Genomic DNA, 15,239 nt, shown 5'->3' with positions numbered 1-15,239 from the left:
TTTGATGACTGTTTTGTCTGAGATTAAAATTGCTAATCCAGCTTTCTTTTGACTACTTGTTAGCTTGATTATTTGATTTCATCTTTGATTTTTAGTTCTATGTTTATCTTAATAGCTAAGATGTATTTCTTGTAAGCAGCATATTAAAGGTTTCTTTTTTTAATCCATTCTGTTAGTCTTTATATTTTTACTGGAGAATTCAGTCCATTTACATTTAGTGTTGTTATAAATAAATATGATTTGGTGTCATCTTTTAATGTTTTTATTTGGTGCCAGTGGTTTCTGTTTTCATGGTGATTTTTGCATTGTGTTCCTTTTGTTTCTTGGTTATTGTGTCGATATTATTTTTGTTTTGTTTTTATCTTATTGCTTGCATTGCTTGTTTGGTTTTATATTGTTTGTTTTGTCAAAGCTTTATTTTTTCATTTGCTAGTTGTTTCCGTTTAGACTGTATTTTTTATTACAAATTCAATTAGCTTTTTGCCTTTTGTGAAGAGTTTGAAATCTTTCCCATTCGAGTATTTGTGGGAGAGAAACACTAATTAAAACAGCATTCACTCAAACTATCTTTTGCAGGGCCTGTACGTCAGGTTTGGGCACAGTTACTATTTAGGCATGAGCTTGTGGGCAGGCAGGAGTTAGCACTTTGAGTCCTGGGCCCAAGGAGAAATAGGCACTACTAAGTCAACCATCTCTCCCAATACTTGCCGCTTGATTCTGCACCTGCTAGGCGATAGTGCTCCCAATGCGCTGAGGAAACTCTGCTACAATTCAATCCCCAAGAGGCGCAGCCAGACACTGGGTGCTAATCCACTGCAAACCCAAGGACCCCCAATCTAGTCGGCGTATAATGTGTGAGTCAGGAACTTCCCAGTTCCAGGGCCCACATATCTTCTTGGCCAGGTTCCCACCCAGCCTCTTCCCAGTTATGCTGGGGTAGCAATGCTAATCAGTGGTGGTAGAAGGGGGTTGGAGGTTATTTACTCACCACTATGGTGTGGAGTAACTAGTACCTTAGCAACCTCCTGCCAATGCTGAACCCAATCCAAGGCTTTTTGAAGGTAGTATTTTTGTCAGTTTCCCCCTTTACCTTGGGAATTGTTTGCTTTTCTTAGTGAACAGTCTGGAATTAAGGCTGCTACAATTTTTCCCCAACTTCAAACTTTTTCTTAAGAGTGATTAATAATGGCTCTGACTGTGTGGCTATGTTGTTTCTACTTTTTATTAAGTTTTAAAAAACACTGTACATTTTTGCTGCTCTCAAATTTTATGAGATCTATGATAATATTTACTAGAATAATTTAGAAAAATAATTATTGATAAATGTGACAACCATAATTAACCTTAAAGTAACATATTTGAATAATTTATATTTACTATATTATGTTTATATAAGTTCTAGATCCCATTCCATTGTCCAATAATAAAAACAAAATAATACCAAAAGTTGCCTATTGGACAATATGTTTATTAATAGAATTCAATCATTCTGAAAAATATCCTATATCTCTGAAAACTTTGGAAGGCACTAAAATTCCACATCAGGTCACACCTCAATGGGTAGGTACTTCAGAACCTCAAGACAGACTTTGCATTCCTTGTACAGCATCAAACTGATCGGGCAAATATTGTGATTATTCTGTAACTCCGAGTCAGAACCAGCTAATTATTGCCTAATGAGCTTTGGTTAATTCTTAGAACCTTCTTGCTTAAACATTATGCACCATGTGAGATTATCGTAAACTCTACTTTCAGAGACTTACAGTACAGAAGGTGTTGCTGTGGTTCTTGGGACACAGAGCAACAACAGTGCCAGAACCACAAGCCACTGGTACCACATGTTGTTCTGAGGGGGGGGGGGGAGCGGACTGGCAGGGCTGCTTGGAGCAGAGGTCTCTTGCAAAGTGGGGAACAGTGTTTTGTGGTATTTTGTTTAGCTGCCTTGTAATCATGTAGGTGTCAGTGTACAGTTGAGATTCAGGTTAGGGGGATAATTTTGGTGTCTGGTATGGCTGCAAGGCCTGCATTCTTATGATTTAAGTTAATTATCTAGAGAGAATAGACCTCTGGTTAATCAGGTCAGAGGGGATGGGGTTTCCTCTTTTTGACTAGTGGGGGTGGCCAAATAGGGGTAGGGGAATGGAGTTTATTCATGTCACCTACCTAGGTAGCCTAGAAGGCAGAATACATCAATGGTCTGGTGTCTTATGTGAGAGGCTTGGTATATTGACTAGTTATATATGTGGGCTGTGAGCAGCCTCTGTGTCCTTAGAACTCAGTGTCCATCCAAACTTTGTAAAACTTGCTAGTAGTAGAAGCTGTTATTTGTAAAACCTGGTGGTTTTTTGTTGCTTTGTTATGTTAAAACTTTGTTAATAGACCAGGTGTGTGATGGTGGCAAGCCAGGGAAGTCTAAAAGTAAACAAAGGAAAGCCCCTGAGTGGCCAAATTTTTAAAGGTTTTCCAAGGCTTTTTGGATGTCCTGGTATGAGGGCTGCACCTCACTGTCCCCCAAGAAAGGGAGTTTAGATTTGCCAAGTGGGAGTTGGTTCACTTGATCTCCATTTTCAAGGTCACCAGCTCTCAGCTGCCCTGTCAACTCACCCCTGAGCAGCTCAGGAGGCTGTGTTGTTCCCCTTATTTGAGATCCTGGTCTGTGGGATCTCCACATGGATTCCTCTGGCCTGAGCAGAGGGCCAAAGCTATTTCTGTTTTATCTGCTTGGGGCTGATCCTGTAGAACTCTGTCTCCCCTCATTCCCAGGTAGCTCCTTTTCACAGACCAGGGAATCTCCACGCCACTGGCCGAATGTCAAAGGGAAATGACCTAGGGGATTCCAATAGGCAGATGTCGCTGCTTTCTAGTTTTAGATTTGTGTCCACTTTTTCTAGTCTTAATAGATTTGTGCCCACTTATTTTTTTTATTACACCATGCTGTTGGCCAGTGCATGGAACTAAGGTGAAGGAGGCAGAGGGCGACCAACACTGTCTCTAGTCCTGGTAAGGCATGGAGCAAACTGGTACACAGGCACAATAAAGTTAAATTGCCACAGTGAGCTCTCCATCGGCAAAAATGGGGGAGCGGAGGTCTGAGCCACGAAGCCTAGGACACTGGTATTCTAGTTCTAGCACCTGGTTTCCCAAGTTGGCCTCCTTATCTCTTGATTTTCTCGTCTCACAATGGGAGCACAAAGTGGGTGGTTCTACATGGGCTCCTTCTTCCTGGAAGGCCTTGATCTTCTTTCTTTAGTATCATTAGCTCTTGATCATGTTTTTCAGTGGACTCATATGCACACAGAAGTCGGACATGAAATAAGGAATGCCAAGGAAGAATCAATCAATTTGATTTGTGGTGCTGCCAAAGACTATGGAAAGCACCGTGGGCTGCCCAAAGGAGGAACAAGTCTGTCCTGGAAAAGTCCCGCCAGAGTGCGCCTTAGAGGCAAGGGTGGCAAGATTTCATCTTTTACATTTTGGACATATTATCTGGAGAGACAAGTCCTTGGAGACGGACAAAATGCTAATGTAAAAGGACAGGCCAAAAGAGGAAGGTCCTCAATAATATGAATTGACAGTGGCTGCAACAATGGGCTTAATGAATTATGTTATGGGAATGATGCAGGCCCATGCAGTATTTAGTTGTGCTATGGATTGGGACTTACTTGATGGCACCTAACAATAACAACAAAATGTAACACACAATTAAATCACTTAATTTTTTAAAGAGCAGAGCAAGTATAACTATAATCAACTATAGAATATTTTATTGTTTTTATACTCTAGTTACTCCCTCCCCTTCCCTGACAAAAATTAAAGAAATTGTTACTCAAATTACTGTCTATAGATTTGCCTATTCTGCATTTCATATAAATAAAATTGTACAAAAAACTCCAACAACATAAAATACAGAAAAGCCTCAAATAAAAAGAAATCAGAAAATAATGAAAAGAAGAACTTTAGAATGTCTCAAAAGGGGAAAAAATGATAAGACGTTAACTTTTAACCTAACTGTATTTGAATTCTTTTGTTTCATGTCTCGGCAGTAACCTACTAATGTACTGCTATGACCATTGTTGTATGATCATCAGCAAAAATTTACATGCATGTGATGTCAATAATATTGTTCTGTAATTTACACATTCTATCGGGTCATATTTCTTTGGAATGGGCAAAAACATGGATCTCTTCTAGGCAGTTCACCAACCAGCTTGCCTTCCAAATATCTTGGAATAGATGAATGAATGTTTGCAGTGCTTCATGAGCATGTTGAAACATTTAAATGGGTATTCCAGCTTGAGAAGACATAATGAAATTTGTAAGGAAATGTGCAAAGACCTAGTGTTAGAAAACTGAAAAAGAAGAATATGCTCAGCCTATCTTGAACTGAGGGAAATAAAAAAATCATGTGACATTAATGATATTGAGTTTCAATGCTGAAAGATTTTATGGGAAAATATTAAATAATGAAGAATTATAGAAATAAGATAAAATACACACAGGCATTGAACCAAAAATGGTTGGTTTGACATCCAACCATTTTTAGAGGTAGCATATGATCAAGAACCAATAGTAGTGAAAAGAGAAATCTAAGGAACGCTGAAAACATTAGCCAAAACAAAACTCCAAAAATTAATTGAATAACAATTCCAAAGCTTAAACAAATTGATGAAGTACTAGAAGCACTCATTCATCTATGTCTAGAAACTTGGAAGGCAGATACTAGGCCAACTGCCAGGAAGAGATTGATATTTTCACCCCTTAAAAGAAAGGTGACACAACAGAAGGCTGGAATTATATAACAATACAATTAATATCACATGCAAACAAAATTTTGCTGAAGATTATCCAGCAACAGTTGCAACAGTGCATGGATAGGGGGCTACCAGAGATTCAGGCCATATTAAAAAAAGGATGTAGAACAAGGTATATCCTTGCTCATATCATAGATCTTGGCTCAAAGCCGAGAGTACCAGAAGGATGTTTACTTGTGTTTCATTGACGGTGCAAAGGCATTCAGCTGTGTGGATGGTAATAAACTCTGGAAATCCTTGAGAAGAACGGTCATCCCAGACCACTAAATTGTGCTCATATGAAAATGATACACAAATCAACAGGCAGTTTTGCAAATAATCCAAGGGCACACTGCATGAGCAAAATAAGGAAAGGTATATGTCAAGGTTGAATTCTTTCCCCATACATACTCAATTTCTGTGCTGAGCAAATAATCAGAGAATCCATATTTTATGAACAAGAGTGCTTATTCAGGATTGGAGGAAACATTATTAACAAACTGTTATATGCTTTCTGAAAACAAGAAGGTCTTGATACACTTGCTGATGAACATCAAGGATTGCAGCCTTCAGGATGGATTACAACTCAATGTAAAGACAACTCAATTCCTCACAATTGGACCAGTATGATAAATGGAAAAAAGATTGACTTTGTCAAGGATTTTGTCTTGCTTGGATCCATAATAAGTGATCAAGGAATCAGCGGTCAAGAGATCAAACAACATATTGCATTGAGTAAATCTGCTGCACAAGACCTCTTGAAAGTGTTGAAAAGCCAGAATGCTACTTTGAGGACTATGATGTGCCTGACCCAATCTGGTATTTCCTATTGCCTCAAATTGATGTTTAATTTGGACATCGAATAATGAAGATCCAGTAAGAATCAATGCATCTGAATGATGGTGCTGCCTAAGATTATTGAAAGTATCACGGACTGCCAACAGAACAAATAACTCTGTCTCAGAAGAAGTACAGACAGAATGCTCTTTAGAGACAAGGATGGGGACACTTCACTTCAAGTACTTTGGACATATCAGGAGAGACCAGTCCCTGGAGAAAGATAGCATGTTTGGTAAAGCATTTGGGCAGCGAAAAAGGAAGCTCTTTAACAAGATGGTTTGACATCGTGGCTGTATTGATAGATTCAACCATGAGCAGAACTGCGAGGACAGCACGGGACTGTGCAGGCTTTCTGCTGTACGTAGGGTCACTGTGAGCTGAGACAAACTCAGTGTCCCATTACACCCACAGCAACAAATTCCGTCAATTTTTGAACGCTTATTTTAGACTAATGCTTTCAGTGCAACTTGGATTTATCCTTTGGTAGCATTGGTTCTCGGAGTGGTTGAACGGTGAGTAGTCTCCTTGCATACAATGGCTTCCTGTGTTCTTTTCATCTTCTTTGGATGGTTCTTGCAATGGTCAATATTGTGTCCATAAAAATTTCAATATTGATTGATTTTTTGAGTTATGTCATAAAATATGCAGAGCATCTTCTTCATTTTTGGTTTTCTAACTCTGGGTCTTTGTACATTTTATTAAAGTATTTTACTTTGTCTTCTCTAGTTGCCTGTGAAATTTTCTGTTTAGCTTTGTACTCCATCATTTCTTCTATTTACAGCAAGTTTCAGAGTCTATTCTGGTATCCCTTTTGATCTTACATTTGGTTTGTTTATTTTTCATGAAGGGTTGCTTTTTTCACATATGATGTCTTGATGACATCACACAGATCATGAAATCTACTACTATGAGTTTTCAATGCAGTAAATCTGTTCTTGAAAGTCGGGGTGTCATTGCTGACATCAGATTAAACTTAGCTGAAAGCAGAGAATACCAGAAACATGTTTAATCTTCTCTCATTGAATATGCAAAGGAATTGAAATCTGTGGATCATAAAAAAATGATGGGTTGTATTGAAGATAGTGGGAATTCCAGAACACTCATTTTGCTCATGAGGAACCTGGACACGGATCAAGAGCAGTTGTGTGAATAGAACAAGGGAATCCTGCCTGGTTTAAAATCAGGAAAGGTGAATGTCAAGGTTGTATTCACTCCCCATACTTATTCAATCTGTATGCTGAGAAAACAATCAGAGCAACTGGATCGTATGAAGAAGAATGCTGCATAAGGACTGGAAGAAGCATTGTTAACGAATGGCACAATCTTCTTTGCTGAAAGTAAGGAGGACTTGAAGTACTTGCCGATGAAGATCAAGGATTACAGCCTTCAGTATGGATTACAAGGCAAAGAAAATGAAAGAAAATCAAAATCCTCACCCCTGGACCAGTCAGTAACATCATGATACAATTTTGAAGTTGTCCATTATTTCCTTCATCTTGTTTGGGTCCAAACTCAATGGCCATTGAAGCAGCAGTCATGAGATCAGCTGTGTTACATTGGGTCAATCTGTGGCACAAGACCTCTTTTAACGTGTTGAAAAGCAAGGATGGTTCTTTCAAGATTAAGGTGTGTCTGATTCAGACTGTGGCATTTTCATTACCTTCATGGGCATGTGACAACTGGATATTCAATAAGGAAGATGGAAAAAGAATCAATGCATTATTTTTATTTATTTATTTTAAGATCAGTTTATTGGGGACTCTTACAAATGTTGTTACAATCCATACATCAATTGTATCAGACATATTAGTATATATATTGCTATCGTTCTTTGCTACACTTTACTTTCTATTGAGCCCTTGGGATCAGCTCCTCTTTTTTCCCCTCCCTCTCCCTACTCTTCATGGACTTTTGATAGATTATACATTGTTATTATTTTCATATCTCAATTGACTGCTGTCTCTTTTCCCCTCTGCTTTCTGTTGTTTTCCCCCCCTGGATGGGTGTATGTGGTCATGTGTCATTCACTGCAATCAGTGTCCCCTTCCTCCACACCTTCCCCCCACTTCCCCCTACCCTTCTGGCATCATTATTCCCATTCCTGTTCCTGGGTTCTGTGTGTTGTGAGCTTTATCTCTTGCCTATGTACATGTTCTAGTCCAGTCCATAGTGGGAAGCAGCACTGAAGTCATGACAGTGGGGTGTGTGGAAGCCTCAAGGAGATATATTGTGTGATACATGGGTCCTCTACTGCACCCTGATTGACTCATCCCTTCCCTGTGACTCCTCTGTGGAGAGATGTTCCATTGTCTACAGATGGGATTTGGGTCTCCGCTCCAACCACCCTCATTCTTACTAATGCATTTTGTTAGTTTTTTGTTTGTTATGAATCTTCTGATGCCTGATACCAGGTCCCAATTACACCTTGTGATTGCACTAGTTAGTGTGCTTCTTCCATGTGGGTTTGTTGCTTCACTGTTGGATGGCCACTTTTTAACTTCAAATTTTTAAATGCCAGATGCTATGTCTTTTAATAGTGGGGCAGCATCCACTGTCTGCACCACATCTGCTTATGTATCCATGTTGTCTTCAGAGCTCATGCGGAACTTACACATGGATCAAGAGGTAGTTGTTCATACAGAACAAGAAAATACTGCATGACATAAAATCAGGGAAGGAGGGCATAAAAGTTGTATCTTCTCATGATACTTGTGAAGTCTGTAAGCGGAGCCAATCATCAGAGAAATTAGATCATATGAAGAAGAGTGCTGCATCAGGATTGGAGGAAGGCCTGTGGTATGCAGATGACACAAGCTTGGTTGCTGAACGTGAAGAGGAATTTAAGCATTTGCTGATTGTGCTAGTCTGGGTACTTTAGATAATCAAATCCACAGAAACTCATGTGTAAGAGAGAGTTTTAGATAAAGGGTAAGTGCACATCAAGAAAACATCCCAACCCAGTGCTGCCCAAGCCCACAAGTCCAATATTAACCTTTTTACCCATATGTCCAACACCAATCCACAAAGTCCTCCTCCATATCACGAAACAGACGCAATGATGTCAACTGCAGGAGGAAAGCCGAGTCAGTGAATGTGTAAATACCTCAGCTCGGGCAGGGGTCTCCTCATGGCTGCTCCAGCACCCAGGGCTGCATTGGGGTAGGTCCATGTGGCTTCTCCTCAGGGATGTCTCACAGGAAGTGAGCCCTGCCAGCTAAAACAGAGAACTGGCTAAGGCAGCTGCACCCTGGTCCGACCATCAGAAGGCAAGAGACTCTAGAACTAGAAAGGAGAGGCTCACTGAGCCATTTATCCCTCCGTCCTTCAATTAACCCCACATGCGTTTATCGGTCAGGTTGGCACAATAAACTAACTACTTCACTGATGAAGATCCATATAGATTACAACTCATTGTAAAGAAAACCAAAATCATCACAACTGGATCAATATGGAACTCATGATAAGCAGAGAAAGGTTGAAGTTGTGAAGAACTTTGTCTTACTTGGATCCACAATCAATTCAGCAGTCAAGAGGTCCAAAGATATACTTCAATAGGTAAATGGGATGCACAAGACCTCTTTAGAGTATTGACGACCAAGGGTGTTACTTGAGGACTAAGGTAATCCTGACTCAAGCCTTGGCATTCTCCATTGTATCATATGCCTATGAAAGTTGGACATTAATAAGGAAGACAATAGAAAAATATATGCACTGGAATTGTGGTCCTGCAGAAGAATACTGAAAGGACCATGGACTGGCAGAAGGACAAACAGATGTTTTTGGAAGAAGTAAGACTGGAGTGCTCCTTTGAGAAAAGGAAGGCAAGACTTCGTCTTACACACTGTGGACATGTTGTCAGGAGAGACCAGTTCCGGGAGAAGGACCTCGTGCTTAGTGAAGTGGAAGGGTGGTGAGAAAGAGGGAAACCCTCAACACAGGGACTGCAGCAATCAGCTCAGACATAGGAACACATGTGAGGATGCCGCAGGACCATGTAGTGTTGTTGTTGGTTCCCTACAAAACTTTCCATCAATAATTTATTTTACATACATTTTGTTAGTACGAGAAAATTTTAACATTTTAAAGAGTCAATACATGAAAAATACAAAGAACTATACACAACACTAAGCTTAATGGCTGATGACACAAGATATTTTAAAAAGCAAATCAGGAAACCAAATTCCCTCATGACTCCAGGGCTCTAGTTAAAATAGCATTTTTTTCCGTTTGGTGTAAATTCCATCTTCTTCCACTGATGTACTCTGTGAGTCAGAAACTTGACTTCAGAAACTCTAAGAAAACCTGTAGTCCATTTCTTGTTTCGTTTCTTAATAAAGAGAGGCTGGTGTCAGTTTCCCACAAGGAACTGATTCTGCTCAACTTCCGCCTCTCGCTGAGGTAAGCCAGCACATGCCATCATCACCTCAAGGTGACCCTTATCCCATACTTGTCCTCAGGAATGTGTTAACTCAACTAGGCCCAGGCTCTGGGTGCTTGGGAGTCTTAGTATTAAGGGAGTAGCTTGGAAGGCGCATTTCCCTCTGACCAGAAGGAATGGCTGGCTTCTTCCTTCCGAGGCAATAACTGGGGTCTGAACATCTGGGGGAGTGAAAGCACAATCTGAGCTTTGCTGTGTCTGTACTGACAGTTGCTCACAGCTTTGGGGCCTGAGCACGGGGACTAAAGGCCTTGGGGAAATGTCATTTTCTAGTTGATTGGGATACTCCCCAATTAAATTCCCCACCCCACCCCAATGTCTCTGACCTGGAAGACAATTGTGGACTCTTAAAGGTTAGGTGTGGAAGCTTCAACTTGAATATCTTCTATGCACTCGGCGATGACGTTTCCCGTAAAGCGGAAACCGCTTTCTGTTGTCATACCAAACGGAGGCAATACTCAGTAAATGGTGTGCTCCATTGGTTTGCTGGGCACCTGTGTAGTGTGGCTGATATGAAACTGTGGCGATGATAGTGGTGTTTGGAGCCCTCCAGTGGTTGTTGCTGGAACAGCAATTGGACGTTCTTGCATCGCTGTCTGTGTTTTTCCCTGGGAGGCATCAATCCCTGAAGAGCAATTAGTAACCAAAATGATGCCAGCTGCAGTCAAGTGAGAGAGCCAACTTCGATTCCCACCAGGCCCGCGAGGCAGGGTCCCAGGCCGTGTCGCCTCTCCGCAGTGCTTTTATTTTTTTCTGTTGTACCTGTTGTCACTGTTGTTCCCAGCCAACTGGATGACACCTAACAACCACCAAGAAGGAAGCCAGAGACAGAACAGAGCATACACCATACTAGGCTAAGTGCTTGGAAAGAGAACAATAAGTACTACAAGGTACATGTCTATATTCAAACAACATTAATAGAAGCTAGCATCTGAAAAGCCCAGACTGTAAATGAGCAATAGATGAGAAAATGTACCGTTGTTCTATTTCACAACCTAGCTAACCTTTCCAGGTTCTCTAAACATTGTTTTATGAACTTAGTAAATCTGCCAATAGAAGCTTTTGATATGAAATCAAGATACTTTCAACCTACAAGTTCAATAATCTGAGAGAAATGAGAAAACAGTTACATATACCCTAAAATGCCCACAATATTTCCACATACAGAATTCATGGAAACATTCAATCTATTGAAACTTACTCTATTCCTGAAAAATGTTGGATCAACGATAATTCACAATCTCATCAGCTTCCAGAATACTAGGAATCTTGATTCAGGCTCGTGGGCTCCAACTCAGGATAGCAGTCCAGTTCATCAGTTCATTTTCCGCTGGCAATGTGGTTAGGTACCTCAGTGTGTCCGCAAAGCAAATGTCTATCTGTAAGTTACAAAGCCTCACATGGCTACAGTTAAGTCACAGTAAAACACATACATAAGCACATATGTCTTTTTAAAAAGATGTAAGTTTGAAATCCACAAACTACTGTAAACCAAACAGTCAATTAATAAATAGTCCTCTCAAAATACCAGGTTTAAACATTTCAGATATAACCAGACTTCAGTAAGCAAACTTTTCTCTCGTTGTCTCTCAGCTGTGTGATTGAGAAATCATTGGAGTGATTCATTTGCCGTCTTTTCTCAACCTTGCTTCCACTAGTCAAACACACATGATCCGATAATTTGTGTTTACTATTTGAATGTGCAATATTTTGTGGTGATTCACAGTTTTCCTTTATTCCAAAAATAACTCAACTCAAGACCGCAGAGGTTTTAAATCTTCTTTTTGCCTCTTGTTTTCAACATCTAAGCAAAATTTATTTCAACTCACTTTATTCACCTAACAACATACCCCGAAGTCAGTTTTACCATCTTTCACATTCTGGCACAACCAGACATTCTGTTCTATGACTGATTTATTTTTCCTTCTATAAAAACAAAACAAAAACTCATCATCAATCATTCTGTCCTCCCACCATCCCCTCAGCTCAGGTTATATTAAATTCCATCAGTGGGTTACACTTAAATGTTACACTTTATTAATGGAATGTGATGTACACATTTCAAACCAAGGAAGACAAATTAACCTGAAAAGGCACCAAATCAAAAGGCCAATCCTAATCGATATTTGTAGGTTAGCAGATCGCTCCAAAAGAAACAAGTCAGCAATCAAAACTACATCTTATTATGACACTCACTAGATACATTTATTACAACATCCAGGCAAAATAGCACATCTAACATCCATGATGTTTGAACAGCCCACTGTATGCCTTCATGACCCCATGGGTAGAATAGTTTCAAACGGTCCTCCAGGCAAAACTATAGAGGTGCCAGAGCATCAGCTCTTTCTGAGACCATGCGGTTTGATAAATGTAATCCACACTTTACCTGGAAGCCAGACCATTCAAAAAATGAATTAGATTTCCAACTTGTAAAAAAACTTTTTCTTTGTGGCCTGAAACTTAGTTTTTTGTTTATGCTATTAATTAAACTTTTAGTTTGAGGGGGAAAGTTTTAGTTATATTTAACAATGAGTTCTTCCGCAATGGTTCCTGTGTAATTCTCTTACTAAATCTTTATAGCTAGGAAAAATGACCATGGCATTTAGCAGAGATATAGATGTGCATATACTCATATAGACACTTACACACATATAAACTGTATTCTCTTAATTATAGAAAAAATTGATTAATTTGATTATAATATTAGCAAACCACTTACGAGTTGAAACTTATTTTTGTACTGTCCGACACTACTGAAATGTAGTTCAGTCGCTTTTAACTTCTCCCCCTTTCTTTCCAGATTCAACTCCCTTAGATTCTTTTCAATTTCTTCATTTTGATTTAAAATAAACTTGGTTAGTAAGTTGAATTTAACGCATAGAGTTGCCTCTATGATAGAACAGAAACTGCTTCTCCTGATTTCTGAGATTAGAAAATTCAAACCAACTGGCTGATCTTTTCCTTACTCCCCTCATTTCTTTTTCTAAAAGGAAAAAAGCAAGATGAGCCTGCACGATCTGAAAGGGGAGATCCCCCCAGTTTGCTTCTAAAAGTGAAGCTTACACTTTAAGCAAAGGACCTTTCTCAAGAAGCAGTCAAGCCAGCTTCCCAGTAACTAAACTTCCACCCCAGACAGAAATATTTCCAAAATAGTTATGCCACAGGTGGCTGGCCCAGGGTTAGCAGGTCGGGTGAAAGAAATCTGTCCCAAAAGAGATGGCTAATATTAAACTAGCCCGGAGATGGAATGTCTCTCTCACATGGCTCAACCGTCAATGAACTGACAACCCTGCAGCCATCAGCCCGCAGATGAAAGATACCTCTACCCTTGCAGTAGATTAATCCATCAAGATACTAGACACAGATGAGGTTTCTTAGACAGATTGCCATGGCACAGATAAAACCTCCCAGATTCAGCCCTACAGTCACATCAGCTCTGGGGGCCTTTACAGATACAGAGGCATGCTTACCAGATATGCACTTACTCAGAAGCATCGCCAATCCAGAGGCGTAGAATCTCGACTCCTGGGTGACAGTGACAGGGAGACGGAGGAGCAGCAGCCTGGAAGGCTTTCAAGGGTTAAGGACCCCCTGCGATAGCTAGAGGTTAGCTTGTCTCCCATCCCCACACTCCCTAGTCCAGGCAATTTACAGGGCTCTCCTAGCAGACAGGTAAAGTTCCCCAACCAGGATTTCTCAGCTTACCAGAAGGCTCCCGTAATTGCCCTTTGTGGTTGTCAATATGGTGTAGGGTGGGCACCAAGAAGGCCCACATTGCCCAGTTACCATTGCCAGATTATAGAAACCACATGAATTAGAAAGATTATAAATTTTATTTTCACATGCATAGGAAAGGGGCACAGGGGGATTTTCCTCCAAATACTGGTCTCCTGTTTGTTCTCACACGATATATGTATAGGCTGAATGAATCAGTTCTTTCAGACAGACACAAATCTTGGAATGACAGGCAAAATCTGGGGAAACACGGTTTCATTTTAACTAAGATCTGCTGTTACAGTGAGACAAACTCGCCACAGTCACTCCATTTTGTTGGCTGCTCGGGGACCTGACCCCATGTCCCCTCCCTTCTCGGAAAGCCCCGCCCCGCGGATGGTTGCTGCTGAACTGCACCTTGCACACCTGGAACCAGGATGTAGATCAGAAGGATAAGATTAACTGTCCTATTCTTACTTCTCTAACACTGGCCTGCTTGATTAATCGCGCTATCCTTGCCTGCTTCATAGGAAAGTCCCTATGTCGTTTTGGCTTTATAAACTTGCTTGTAACTGCTTTGGGGACTGCAGTTTAGGAGAACACGTTGGCTTCCTGAAGTCAGCTAGCTTAATTAAAGACCTTCCACGTTTGCTGGGCATTATACTGCTCATCATTTACATGAACCCACGACATCTTGGGGGCTTGCCTGGGATAGCCACTGTGTCTTTTTAGCCTCTACTTGGTGGCTGCTCCTGGGAGAAGGACCTCGAGGGGAGAAGTTCCAGGGCCCTGGGTTTCTTTTCTCCCAGTCAAACGACCACCTGGAGGATGTGGACTTTTGGCTTTGAGTCTGAAAATCTTGAACCTCCGGAGGCAAGTTCCTATGTGGGACCCGTCCCATCTGAATGGGCTAGGTTGGGGGGAATCATGGTCACCACCCTCCCCTGTCCTTTCTCACAGGGACGCTGCTTAAGCAGCCTAGTAACTTGGTTCTTTGTCTGTCTGTGTCTCTATTTTTCCACCTCAACTTTTCCATCATTGCATCTTCTTCCTTTCCCCTCTCCCAGTTACTGCAGTGCTGGCTCTAGGCCTTGTCACAGCCCAACTGCCTGGAGGTCTGCACAGAGAGCTCTTGGTGGTTGTTATTATCTTTCTTGTGTTTTTTATTGGCAGGTTCAAATTGTTGGTTAAAGTAAATGAATTTTCATCAGGACAGAACAGATTTGTTTGATAGATTTTTTTATTTTTATGCATTGTCTTTTAAAGGACATTAAATAGCTTCATCCACAAGCCTTGGACTTTGAAGGACTCGGTGTATGGAATGAGGATTTCATTTTCCAAGATACTTGGGAGAATTCGAGCCTTGGGAAGTGGATTACTTTGTGTTTGGACTTTTGCTCCGATTGAGAGAATGGTTAACTCCTGTGAAAAAGAAAAGACGCCTCTCTCCTTGG

This window comes from Tenrec ecaudatus, chromosome X, assembly GCF_050624435.1.
Source record: "Tenrec ecaudatus isolate mTenEca1 chromosome X, mTenEca1.hap1, whole genome shotgun sequence".
NCBI lineage: Eukaryota > Metazoa > Chordata > Mammalia > Afrosoricida > Tenrecidae > Tenrec > Tenrec ecaudatus.
This window is presented reverse-complemented; position numbering follows the sequence as displayed.